Source organism: Capricornis sumatraensis, chromosome 22, assembly GCF_032405125.1.
Source record: "Capricornis sumatraensis isolate serow.1 chromosome 22, serow.2, whole genome shotgun sequence".
Classification (NCBI taxonomy): Eukaryota; Metazoa; Chordata; class Mammalia; order Artiodactyla; family Bovidae; genus Capricornis; species Capricornis sumatraensis.
The window spans coordinates 47,046,908-47,059,800 of NC_091090.1; the positions used below are offsets into that span (position 1 = coordinate 47,046,908).

The 12,893-nt window shown below is 41.8% G+C and overlaps 1 protein-coding gene and 1 non-coding gene across 2 annotated transcripts in view; one reads left to right on the forward strand and one right to left on the reverse strand.

Annotated features, from left to right (window-relative positions):
* The window catches only part of PHACTR1 (phosphatase and actin regulator 1), a 516,206-nt gene that overhangs the window by 398,052 nt on the left and 105,261 nt on the right, over positions 1–12,893 (reverse strand). The gene's annotated exons all lie outside the window — the stretch shown is intronic.
* Positions 12,212–12,283, forward strand: TRNAQ-CUG (transfer RNA glutamine (anticodon CUG)). Its single transcript has one exon. It is a non-coding gene; the product is annotated as a tRNA-Gln (tRNA).

Here is a 12,893-nt window from a genome sequence, read left to right on the forward strand (position 1 = left end):
CAGGTGTCCCCTTTTCTGTAACCATTTGTGGTTGCCTGGGAGCGGGGAGCGGGGGGCGGGGGTCGGGGAGCGGGAGGCGGGGGTGGAGTGGGGCGGCTCAAGTCTTCAGTGTAGTTACTTGTTTGCACCAACAGAGGGCTAACCACTTCCCCTTCGATGCCTTAACTGCGGTCCAACGCCCTGAGTGCACTGAGAACTGCTGCTTTTGTTGTTGTGTCAATCTCTTGACAAATTCATGGACTGTAGCCCACCAGGGTTCCCTGTCCTTCATTATCTGCTCCAGAAATGAAGCAGCTGGGCCAAAGCAGAAACAACATTCAGCTGTGGCTGTGTCTGGTGGTGAAAGTAAGTCCAATGCTATAAAGAACAACATTCCTAACCTGGAATGTTAGGTCTTTGAATCAAGGTAAACTGGATGTGGTCAAGCAGGAGATGGTAAGATTGAACATCAACATTTTAGGAAGCAGTGAACAGAACAGAAATGGGCAAACTTAATTCAGGTGACCATTATATCTTCTAAGGAAGAAGAAGAAGGAGTAGCCCTCACAGTCAACGAAAGAATTCGAAATGCAGTACTTGAGTGCAACTTCAAAAAACAACAGAATGATCTTGGTTCATTTCCAAAGCAAACCATTCAACATCACAGTAATCAAAGCCTATGCCCCAAGCTCTGACGCCAAAGAAGCTAAAGTTGATCAGTTCTATGCAGACCTACAACATCTTTTGGAACTAACACACACACACACACACACACACAAATGTCCTTTTCATCACAGGTGATTGGAATGCAAAAGTAGGATATCAAGAGATACCTGGAATAACAAGCAGGATTTGCCCTAGAGCACAGAATGAGCAGGGCAAAGGCTAGCAGAGTTTTGTCAAGAGAACACACTGGTCATAGCAAACACCCTTTGCCAACAACCCAAGAGACAACTCTACACATGCGCATCACCAGATGGTCAACGGCAAAATCAGATTGAGTATGTTTTTTGCAGCCAAAGAAGGAGAAGCTCTATACAGTCAGTAAAAACAAGACCTGGAGCTGACTGTGGCTCAGTCATCAGCTCCTTATTGCAAAATTCAGGTTTAAATTGAAGAAAGCAGGGAAAACCAATAGGCAATTTGGGTATGATCTAAGTCAGATCCCTAATGATTATACAGTGGAGGTGACGAATAGGTTCAAGAGATTAGATCTGGTAGACAGAGTGCCTGAGGAACTATGGATGGAGGTTCATGACACTGTATAGGAGGCGGTAATCAAGACTATCCCCAAGAAAGAGAAATGGAAGAAGGCAAAGCGATTGAGGAGGCTTTACAAATAGCTAAGGGAAGAAGAGAAGTGGAAAGCTAAGGAAGAAAGGAAAAGATACACCCAATTGACTACAGAGTTCTAGAGTATAGCAAGGAGAGATAAGAAGGTTCTTAAATGAACAATGCAAAGAAATAAAGGAAAACAATAGAATGGGAAAGACTAGAGATCTCTTTAAGAAAATTGGAGATACTAAAGGAACATTTAATGCAAGGATGGGCACTATAAAGGACAGAAATGTTAAGGACCTAACAGAAGCAAAAGAGATTAAGAAGAGGTGGTAAGAATACACAGAAGAACTTTACAAAAGAGTTCTCAATGACCCAGATAACCATGATGGTGTGGTCATTCACTGAGAGCTAGATATCCTGGAGTGTGAAGTCAAGTGGGTCTTAGAAAGTGTTACTAGAAACAAAGCTAGTGGAGGTGATAGAATTCCAGCTGAGCTATTTAAAATCCTAAAAGATGATGCTGTTAAAGTGCTGCACTCGAAATGTCAGCAGATTGGGAAAACTCAGAGTGGCCACAGGACTGGACAACATCAGTTTTCATTCAGTCTCAAAGAAGGGCAATGCCAAAGAATGTTCAAACTACCATACAATTGCATTCATTTCACATGCTAGAAAGGTTATGTTCAAAATCCTTCAAAACAGGCTTTAGCAGAATGTGAACCAAGACCAATGCATATATGATTGTACGATCACTAATACTCATAGATGTAGAGTTGACTTTTATAGTCAGATTTTTAATCTCCTTTTACATACAAGGAATCTGGGATTCAGAGACACCAACAACTTTGCACAGGGTCGCAGAGCTTGTGAGGACAGAACTGATTTTCAGACATTTTAAATTTCTACTACAATATACTTATTCAAAGAAAGAGAGGGCTTTTATGACCATAGAATATTTTATACAAATATAAATATCAAATTGCCCTCTTAATGAAGGACAAAGGGAACTTTGCCTATTGGATGTCTTACAGGTGTCATACCCAGTATGGAACCTGTTACCTATGATACCTCCTCCACTCAATGTCAGCTCTTCATTAACCATCTTCTGAATGTCTGCAAAGCTCAGATGTTCAGGTAAGACTGAAATCCTTAATCTTATTCTCATTGGCATTGGAAAGCAGTTGTGAATTTATGATGCATGGTTTAAGACATCACTTATAAGGAATCAATGGTTTCCCAGCAACTCCTCAGGCTTCAGAAGATGTAGGTGTTTCTAAATAAATCCCGCTGAATGTGAGTCAATTCGTGTGTGTGTAAGTAACTGCTGTCCTCCACTCTCCTTGCCCTGCTCTCCCCACCTGCTACCCCCACCTTCACCAAATTCTATGGCTTTGCATTTGTGCTCCCTCTTTCCTTCTAGGCATCCATAAAATTGTCATTGGAACAGGAGCAGTGAAAAGAAGATGAACCAAAAGACTAGCAAAATCAAACTTTGCTGTCCAAATTCTCAGAGCTAAAATTCCTGAGAAGAGCTACAGAACAGACTTTTATTTTAATGTCTTCAAAGATTGACTCAAACTAATTATTGCTCTTAGCGAGTAACAGGAAAGTTTTGAATATTCTTTTTGCTATAGGGGACTTTTAACAAAAGAAAGAGTGCCACCAGCTCGAACTTCAAGATATGTGGACCATCAAAACATCACCGTAAACTCTTTCTACATTTGAGTGACCAAAAGCCCCTGAAAACATTTATTTGAGATAGCATGTAAAGAGGAGAAGATACGTCAAATTGTAACCCAGAAAACATATATAACTCTGCGAGTTGTACACCTTATGGTACACTGTGAAACTGAGAGTTGTTCGGTCATCTCTGACTCTTTGCAGCCCCATGAACTATAGCCTGCCAGGCTCCTCTGACCATGGGATTCTCCAGGCCAGAATACTGGAGTGGGCAGCCATCCCCTTCTCCAGGGGATCTTCCTAACCCAGGGATTGAACCCAGGTCTACATTGCAGACAGATTCTTTACAGTCTGAGCCACCAGGGAAGCCCTATGGTACACTGAAGTTCCTTAAATTGTCAATAAGTGCAGCACATTAATGTTGACTTTTGAAAATTCAGAGAAATACCTTTACTGTTTAAATGCACTTATTAAAATGTGTTTTACTATTTAAAATTATCTCAAAGGTTTAAAAGTAGATCCCTTCCATTTAACAGATCATCATTAATTAATGACAATGAACCACTCTCAGCCTCAAATAGCCCCCTCCTTGCAACAGTGTCCTTACAAGAAAATGGGACACACTTATACTCTACTTCCCTCAATAACATGTGCAAAGCTGAAGCCTGTTTGTGTAGTATATAATACTAAGAAATGTGATGTTCATATGTCACGACATTATGCTTTAAATAATTAGCTAAACCTAAATAAAGAAAATTGATCATCAGCTTGTTTTCAGAAATTTTTCAATTACACAATTACATTTAAGGGTAGCACACTGAACAAACAGCATTTTTCCTAGTCAAATATAGTTTTTCTTGCTGTTATTTTACATATGTATTTTTATTTTTTATTTGTATATCTCTCTTGTTAAAGGGTAGAAAAAGAGTGGTCAGACACGACTGAGTGACTGAGCACACAGCCTACACACATGCTTATCACAGAACAGAACTTATTTCTAGTAGCATAAAAATAACCATTCATGATTGCTTAGATGCCAGAAATATGAAGTAGACTGTCAAGATAATAACGGTGGTGGTGGTTTAGTCGCTAACTCGTGTCTGAGTCTTGTGACCTCATGGACTGTAGCCTGCTGGGCTCCTCTGTGCATGGCATTCCCAGGCAAGAATACTGGAGTGGGTTACCCTTTCCTTCTCCAGGGGATCTTCTGGACCCAGGGATCGAGTCTGTATCTCCTGCATTGCAGGCAGATTCTTTACCCACTGAGCCACCAGGAAATAATAAGAGATTCTAAAGAGAACTTTTTTATTTTTTGAAATAAAGGTTTAAGAAGCCTTCAGGCGACTGAAATAAGCTGCTTAATTAAGTGATAATATCAGGGAAAAGAACACTGTCAGAGTCTAATGACTCCCACAGGAGATTCACCAGGTACAGCCAGATAATTCCCAAAATGAATTTTGGTATAAAATTGAGATGTTTACAGGACTCCTTCTTGGCCTCTTTAAATAGAGTACTTATTTTTAAAACCATCATTTTGAGTCTCCCTTTTAGGGAGTTGGATGGCTACAGTCAACAATGAAAGCTAAATCATCCCACCTGGTTAACACGTCTTCCCAAGCATGATGGAAATTTTATTTTAATCTCATCAGCAGCAGATCAAAATTAATCTTATTAGCCTAGTCCTATAACAAAAAGGAGAATTTTGATATCTGATGCCTTCATATATATCACACTCTGCTCGTAAGGAAAGTGCACAGAGCTGTGAAACTGTGAAGTCAAGCCAGTTTTAATTTTACTGATAGTCTCCTAGAAGTTGGCAAGTTCAAAGCAAGTAGCCTCTCCTATCATTCTAGGAAAACATTGCAGGGGTGCGTTCTTGATCTTCAGTAGGATGACTCCGTGCAGCTAAGGAGAGCAATGGGGAAGTAACACACTGGCCTCGCAAAGCGGGGTCAGTGCCTCATCTGACAACATATGAGATGTCTGACCTTCACTGTGTCACGTAACTTCTCCAAATCTGTTTCCTTCTCTCACGCCTCAAAGACTTGTTGTAAGGATTAAATGATGCAACTACACGTAAGAGCTTAACACAGAGCCAGCCATGCAACAGACAGTGAAACAGCAAAGTTAGTTCTCATCACATTTCTTGGTATAATTCACTCTAGTGAAGCCAGGGTATCTGCGCCTACAGTGTCACCTGTTGAAGGTCTTGTCTGAGCATGGCTGAGAGAAGGACCATGCCATCCACTCAGTAAGTTCAGCTGCAGAGCCTGCAGCATTATTTCCTTGCCAACTCAATGCAGCAGCATTTATTAAATGCTTCCTGCATGCACAGTCCTCTTTTCATAGCCTAGATAACACCTCTGGAAAATATTTTTAAGGCAAAAAGAAATGGTCACTGCCTTTGAAGATATATAAACTTGTGAGTGGAGGGTACAGACTTCTGTATCTTATTTTGGGGCAGAAATAGTGATATAGAAAATATAAGCAAGGGTATAGAAAACCCATGCCTATATTACTCATTGTGTGTGTGTGTGTGCTAAGTTGCATTAGTCGTGTCCAACCCCTTGCGACCCTAGGGGCCATAGCCAGCCAGGCTCCTCTTTCCATGCGGTTCTCCAGGAAAGAATACTGAAGGGGGATGCCATGCCTTTCTCCAGGGGATCGTCTCGATGCAGTGACTGAACCCACATCTCTTACGTCTCCTGCATTGGCGGGCGGATTCTTTACCACTAGCGCCACCTGAGAAGCCCATATGACTCATTAATATAGAGGATTTCTCTCAACTCTGCATTTTAAGGGAGTCCAGAAAGTTCCCTTGCTGTTGATACACTATTGCTTCTCTCTGTGGCTGAGGAAGCAGGTCCAGGCAGCAATGCGGAGGTTTCTTTGCATGTTCAGCTGTCTGAAAGTCTGCTGCTGCAAGGCAGTCCCTGGACATAAGCTTTCCTGGCCCCTCTCTCATGCACAAAAGCTTCTTCTCTGTTAGGCTTAGATTGTGAGCATGATGGAGCAAGCGCATGGAATGAACAGCAAGTATTTAAAGAAAACAGATTAGACATGCCAAAATAATCGCTTGACTAAAATCAGTTATTCTGCATTTTTAGATCAATTTCTATAAAGGTCTATACCATGCATTCATGAAGGAATTAACAACAAAAAGAACAGAACACAAGTGTTTAAAAATAATGTTTAAGTTAGTGAGGCAGAACCGGATCTCCTTGAAGTCTCCTACGGGACACCCACACAGAAACTGTGTGTGTGATTTCTCATCAATATATATGCATAACTCCTCTACTCTGGGGCTGGGAGTAAACTCTGGTAACAAAAGTCTCAGGTAATGATCCCTTGTTCTTGCTTGGTAGTTGAATTGCACCTACATTCTTGCCAAAGACCTTTAATGTTTCCTTTTGCACAGCCTACCCTCACCACGTCTGACTGAGGTGCACTGCCCAGGATACTGCCAGCTGGTCTTACTTCCTTCATTTTGGTTTCATGAGATGTGCATCATGTGATGGGGTTGCTCAGTAGTAAGGAACCCACCTGCCAATGCAGCAGACACAAGAGGCGAGCATGTGATCCCTGGGTCGGGAAGATCCCCTGGAGAAGGAAATGGTAACCCACTCCAGTATTCTTGCCTGGGAAATCCCATGGACAGAGGGGCCTGGCAGGCTTTTGTCAACTGTACCCGACTTTGGTATCAGGTTGCGAGGCTGAGGCCAGGTCTAGGTGTAACCTGAGTACACACCCTTTGAGCCACTGGGACAAGGTAGAAGAGCCCATAGGACCCATGAAGCATTCAGGGAGTTCAGTTCAGTCGCTCAGTTGTGTCCGACTCTTTGCGACCCCATGGACTGCAGCACACCAGGCTTCCCTGTCTATTACCAACTCCTGGAGTTCACCAAACCCATGTCCATCAAGTCAGTGATGCCATCCAGCCATCTCATCCTCTGTCGTCCATCTCTCCTCCTGCCTTCAATCTTTCCCAGCATCAGGGTCCTTTCCAATGAGTCAGTTCTTCATATCAGGTGGCCAAAGTACTGGAGTTTCAGCTTCAGCATCAGTCCTTCCAATGAATATTCAGGACTGATTTCCTTTAGGATGGACTGGTTTGATCTCCTTGCAGTCCAAGGGACTCTCAAGAATCTTCTCCAAGACCACAGTTCAAAAACATCAATTCTTCGGCTCTCAGTTTTCTTTATTCGTGAAGTATTGAGAGGGGCCAAAAAGGGCCCTGGCTACTCTGCTTGCTGACTCTTACTAAGGACTTCAGATGCAGTCCTGGCCCATTCCCTACTGGCCAACTCTGACAGAAGGGGTACCAGCTTGCTGATGCCAGGGTTCACATTCTCAGCAGCCAGGATGGGGTGAGAGTCAGAGCAAGGGCTGACATCATTCCTCAGCAACAGGCACAACTCTGATCCACTTTCAACAAGATAGTCCTATAGCATTTTGAAGAGAATATTTGGACCCACCTTCCACCTTCTTGATTGTATCTTAAAGCTCTTAGTTTTTCACAGCCAGTTCTGAGGTTCTGAGATTGGACTTATCTATGGTTAGAATCCAGGCCCTTGCACTTCCTCGCCACATGATCTTAATCTCTCTAAGGCTCCGTTTCTGCATTTGTGAAATAGGGTTAATGATAGTTCCTTTCTCACAGGGTTGTATTAAGTTGCATATACAAAGCAATTCAGAATAACTGGCATGTGATAAATATACAGTAATTGTGAGCCATCACTATCAGCAGCAGCAGCAGCAGCAACAGCCTCATTATTAAAGTCCCTACCATCCTTGGATGACTCTAGTGCCCAGAGACTGCAAAGACCGGAGAAGCAGGTAGGCTACACCAAACATGGCCAAACCACCCAGGATTGCTAATCCATGCACTGATGCCATTCTGCCTTATGCTGGGGTTTGTGGTTATTTTTAACCACATTTAGGAGAATTAAATCCACAGCCGTTTCTAGGCTATTTAGTAGAATTATTTTTTCTAGTCCCTGTGTTTCATGAGTGCTTTTGTACTCATTGATTTAGACTTGCAATTATTTTCTGAACACACTCCAGCAAAATGGCATCAAAAGCATAAACAGGAGAAAACAAAAAGCCTTTTGTTTTATGAAATTTTACTTAACTATTAATTTTACTGAATACAATTTCACTTGTTAGAAAACACTGATTTTTATATTTTCCATTGCAGGTTGTCTATTTCTATCTCATTTCTCTGAAATTCTAAAGTACTGTCTAGTTACTTAGACAAAGAAGATGTTGATGAGCAGCCAGAAGTCATGGTCTCCTCACCTAAGAATCAAAAAAAGGAAGAAATGCTAAGATAGGTAAGGAGGAATTGGTATTGCACACTGTGGTGGGCAAACCCAAGGTGGACCCCTGATTCATGCCTTCTTGTTTTCACACTCTGTGTGATCCCTTCCTCTTGAGTGTGGGCAGGAACTGTGACTTGTTTTCCCTCAATAGAACATAGCTGAGGTGACGGGATGTCATTTCTGTGATTGGGAAACATAGGGAGATTCTCACCCTTGCTGGTTCGATAAAGTATATAAACTTTGTTGGGGTGGCCCACATGGCAAAGAACTGGGGGCGCCCTCTGGGAACTAGGAACTTAGGATCTGTCCGTCAATAGCTAGTAAAGATCCGAGCCTTTCAGTTGTACGACTACAAGGAACTGAGCTCTGCTAACAACCACATGAGCTTGGAAGTGGATCCTTCCACAGTCAAGCCTTCAGAGGAGACTGTGGCCTTGGCCAAAACATGATTACAGCTTTGTGAAACCGTGTAGCAGAGGACCCAGCTAAGCCAGGCCTGGACTCCTGACTACAGAAACTGTGAGATAGTAAGTGTGTGGAGTTTTTTAAATTCAATTTTATTTTTTATGGGCGTATGATTGATTTACAATGCTGTGTTAGTTTCAGATGAACAGTAAAGTAATTTGGTCATGTCTGACTCTGTGCAACCCTATGAACTGTAGCCCTCCAGGCTCCTCATCCATAGCCTTCTCCAGCCAAGAACACTAGAGTGGGTTGCCAAGCCACTCAATTATACATATACTCTCAATTACACATATACATATACACTCTTTTTCAGATTTTTTCTCATACAGGTTATTTCAGAATATTGAGTAGAGTTCCCTGTGCTATACAGTAGGTCCTTGCTGATTTTTAATTCACACTAAAAGTTGTGTTACTTTGGCCACCTGAAGCAAAGAACTGACTCCTTAGAAAAGCCCCTGATGCTGGGAAAGATTGAAGGCAGGAGGAAGGGGATGACAGAAGATGAGATGGTTGGATGGCATCACCAACTCATGGACATGAGTCTGAGCAAGCTCTGGGAGTTGGTGATGGACAGGGAAGCCTGGCTTGCTGCAGTCCATGGGGTCACCAAGAGTCAGACACAACTGAGCAGCTGAACTGAAAAGTTGTGTTACAGCTTAACTTGAAATTTTTCTTTTTAAAATTTTGTTAATTTTTATTTATTTCTCTTTTTTTAATTGGAGTACAATTGCTTTACAATGTTGTGTTAGTTTCTATTGTAGAATACCATGAATCAGCTTGATTGGATTGGGATTGATGGGATCGATTTGATTGGATTGGATTGAATTTTTTCTGTAAGTTGACTGATTTCATTTGGTTTGGTTTAGTTTGATTTGGTTTGCTTTTATGTATTCAGTTTGATTTGACTGGATAGAAAATAGGCCTTTAGTGATGTGGTGGTGAGTTGTTGGGGAGAGAAGGCATTCTGTGGGCCTATGATGAAGACTCAGTCTTTAGTGAGGTCATGCCTTTGGACTGTGAATTTCACAAGTTTCTCCTTTTTTCCCCACCCCTTTCAGGTGAGACAGGATGGCTAGATTACACTGGCTTTGGGAACAGGCATACATACCTCAGAGGCATTACAGGTTTGGTTGCAGACCACTGCAATAGAGCAGATATTTTAATAAAATAGTCACATGAATTCTTTTGGCTTCTCAGCGCCTATGAAAGTTATATTATACATATATCCCCTCCCTGTGTGTTGTTTTAAGCCACTAAGTTTGAGATAATATTGTTCTGCAGCTCCAGGTAACTAAGACTGACATCTGTTAGTGCCAGTCACTGGATTCTTACTTTCACATATACAGCTTCACAGTACTCCCAATAATTCTGGGAAGATGGCTTATTCATAATTTCAGAGAGAGAAAATTGATGTTTGGGGATGTTAAATACCTTTCCTAGGGCTACTCAGCTATACTGAGCTAGGGTTATAATTCATAGAAAGAGATTTGTGTGATTTGTCTTTCTCATTTTGATCAAAATGTGCTAAGTTAGGTAAGGGCTGTCTCTTACTTTTATTCTTCATAAGTAAAATGAAAAGGATTTAAAAATATCTGTTCCATTAGAACTAGTAGGACTGATGAGACAATGCCTTCAAGAAACTCTTTGCTCCTTGGAGTAAAACCTGTAAATGCAGTTAATATTTGAAACAACTTAAAAAATGTTAAATTATGTTTGGGAACACATGTACACCCATGGTGGATTCATGTCAGTGTATGGCAAAACCAATACAGTATTGTAAAGTAAAATAAAGTAAAAAAAATAAAAATAAAAATAATCTGTAAAAAAAAAATATAAGTGAACTACTGAGGAAGCACTTGCTTTCTGAGAACAATTATTTCTTCTTTGTAACTAAAAGATGGTGACTTAACAAGAATGTAATTTAGACTCTAGCAATATTACACAGAAAGTATTTCAACTATTTATTTCTCGGAATGGACATGGAAGGTGAATGAGTCCTTTTCTGACACACACAGAACTTCTTTTTATCATTCTTTATGGCATTTGCTCTGCAAAATTTGCAAAAATGATTGCTTATTTAGTACTCGAGGATACTTCTTTACCTTTCCGTTCTCTAAACATTGTTGGAGACTTTCTACTCTTATATTTAGCCTAAAATCTTGCACGTTGAGCTAACGGTATTGGGTTCCAATAAAGGGACAGAGAACTAAGAACCGGACAACTAGGACTCAAAAGAAAAAAAGGTTTTGACTTTGCTTTTTAAAATTCACCAAACTGTGCTGCTGGAAGTATCCAGATAAATCATCTGGTCAATGGAGGAAAGTAAGATATGAATAGAATCATTCAGTAGAATGTAAATAATATTTATCCTATCTGCCTTATCATAACATGAAACTATCTTAAAGAATAAAAAAGTAAGGTAAAAGTGTTAGTCACCTAGTCATGTATGACTCTTTGCAACCCTATGGCCTACAGCCCACCATGTCCATGGGATTCTCCAGGCAAGAATACGGGAGTGGATATCCAGTCCCTCTTCCAGGGGATCTTCCCTGACAGCGGGATGAATCCAGGTCTCCTGCACTGCAGGCAGATTCTTTACTGTCTGAGCCACCAGGGAAGTCCATGGTAAAGAATAAACCACCATACAAAACATAGTGCATTTTAAATATTCAATCTCTCCCCCATCATGTATCTTTAAAGTGGGGATCTCCCATCAGGCTCCTCTGTCCATGGAATTTTCCAGGCAAGAATAGAGGAGTGGGTTTCCATTTCCTCCTCCAAGGGAGCTTCCTGACCCAGGGATCCAACTCAAGTCTCTTGCATCTCCTGCACTGGCAGGAGAATTCTTTACCACTGTGCAACCTGAATATTACTCAGCCATAAAATGGAATAAAACCGTGCCATTTGAGGAGACATGGAGGGATTGGGGGCAGGAGGAGAAGGGGACAACCGAGGATGAGATGGCTGGATGCCATCACTGACTCGATGGACGTGAATCTGAGTGAACTCCCGGAGTTGGTGATGGACAGGGAGGCCTGGCGTGCTGCGATTCATGGGGTCGCAAAGAGTCGGACACGACTGAGCGACTAAACTGAACCGAACTGAGAGACTGTCACACAGAGTGAAGCAAGTCAAAAAGAGAGAAACAAATATTGTGTGTTGTTGTTGTTCAGTCGCTAAGTCTTGTTTGACTCTTTGCAACCCCATGAACTGCAGCACGCTAGGCTTCCCTGTCCTTGACCATCTCCTGGACTTTGCTCAGACTCATGTCCATTGAGTCAGTAATGTTATCTAACTATCTCATCTTCTGTGTATTGACACATATATGTGGAATCTAGAAAAATGGTACAGATGAACCTAACTGCAAAGCAGAAATAGGGACACAGACATACAGAACAAATATTTGGATACAAAGGAACCAAGGAGGGGAGATGGAGGTTAGATGGACTGAGAGATTGGGATTGACATGTATGCACTAATGGGCTTCCCTGGTGGCTCAGAGGTTAAAGCGTCTGCCTCTGATGCGGGAGACCCAGGTTCAATCCCTGGGTCGGGAAGATCCCCTGGAGAAGAAAATGGTAACCCACTCCAGTATTCTTGCCTGGAGAACCCCATAGACAGAGAAGCCTGGTAGGCTACAGTCCACGGGGTCACAAAGTGCTGGACATGACTGAGCGACTTTACTTTCACTTTCATGTATAAAAAAGTAAACTAAGGAGAACCTACTGTACAGCAAAGGGAACTCTACTCAATGCTCCATGGTGACAAAGAGGGCATATATGTATAGATAACTGATTCACTTTACTGTACAGCAGAAACTAGCCTAACATTATAAAGCAACTAAACTCCAATGAAAAATAAGCAAAATGAAAGCCAACAAAAGTTTAAAAAGAATGTTTCCTTCAGTTCCTCCCTTGAGGCTTGGCAGGCTGAAATAGCCACCTCCTAGATAGAGGGTAAGATAACCTAGCAGTTCAAACCTCATCTACGTTATACTCGCCTGTCCCCAGAGTCTCATGCCTCTTGCTCTGACACCAGCGTCTCCAGAACTGTCTCATTTTCCTTTGGCCAGATTCCTTCGATGGGTTGAAAAGAAATGTCTTCATCATTTGGCCTGACCTGCTCTATGCAGCCCGACTTCTCACTCCTCTAACAGGCGTACTCTTC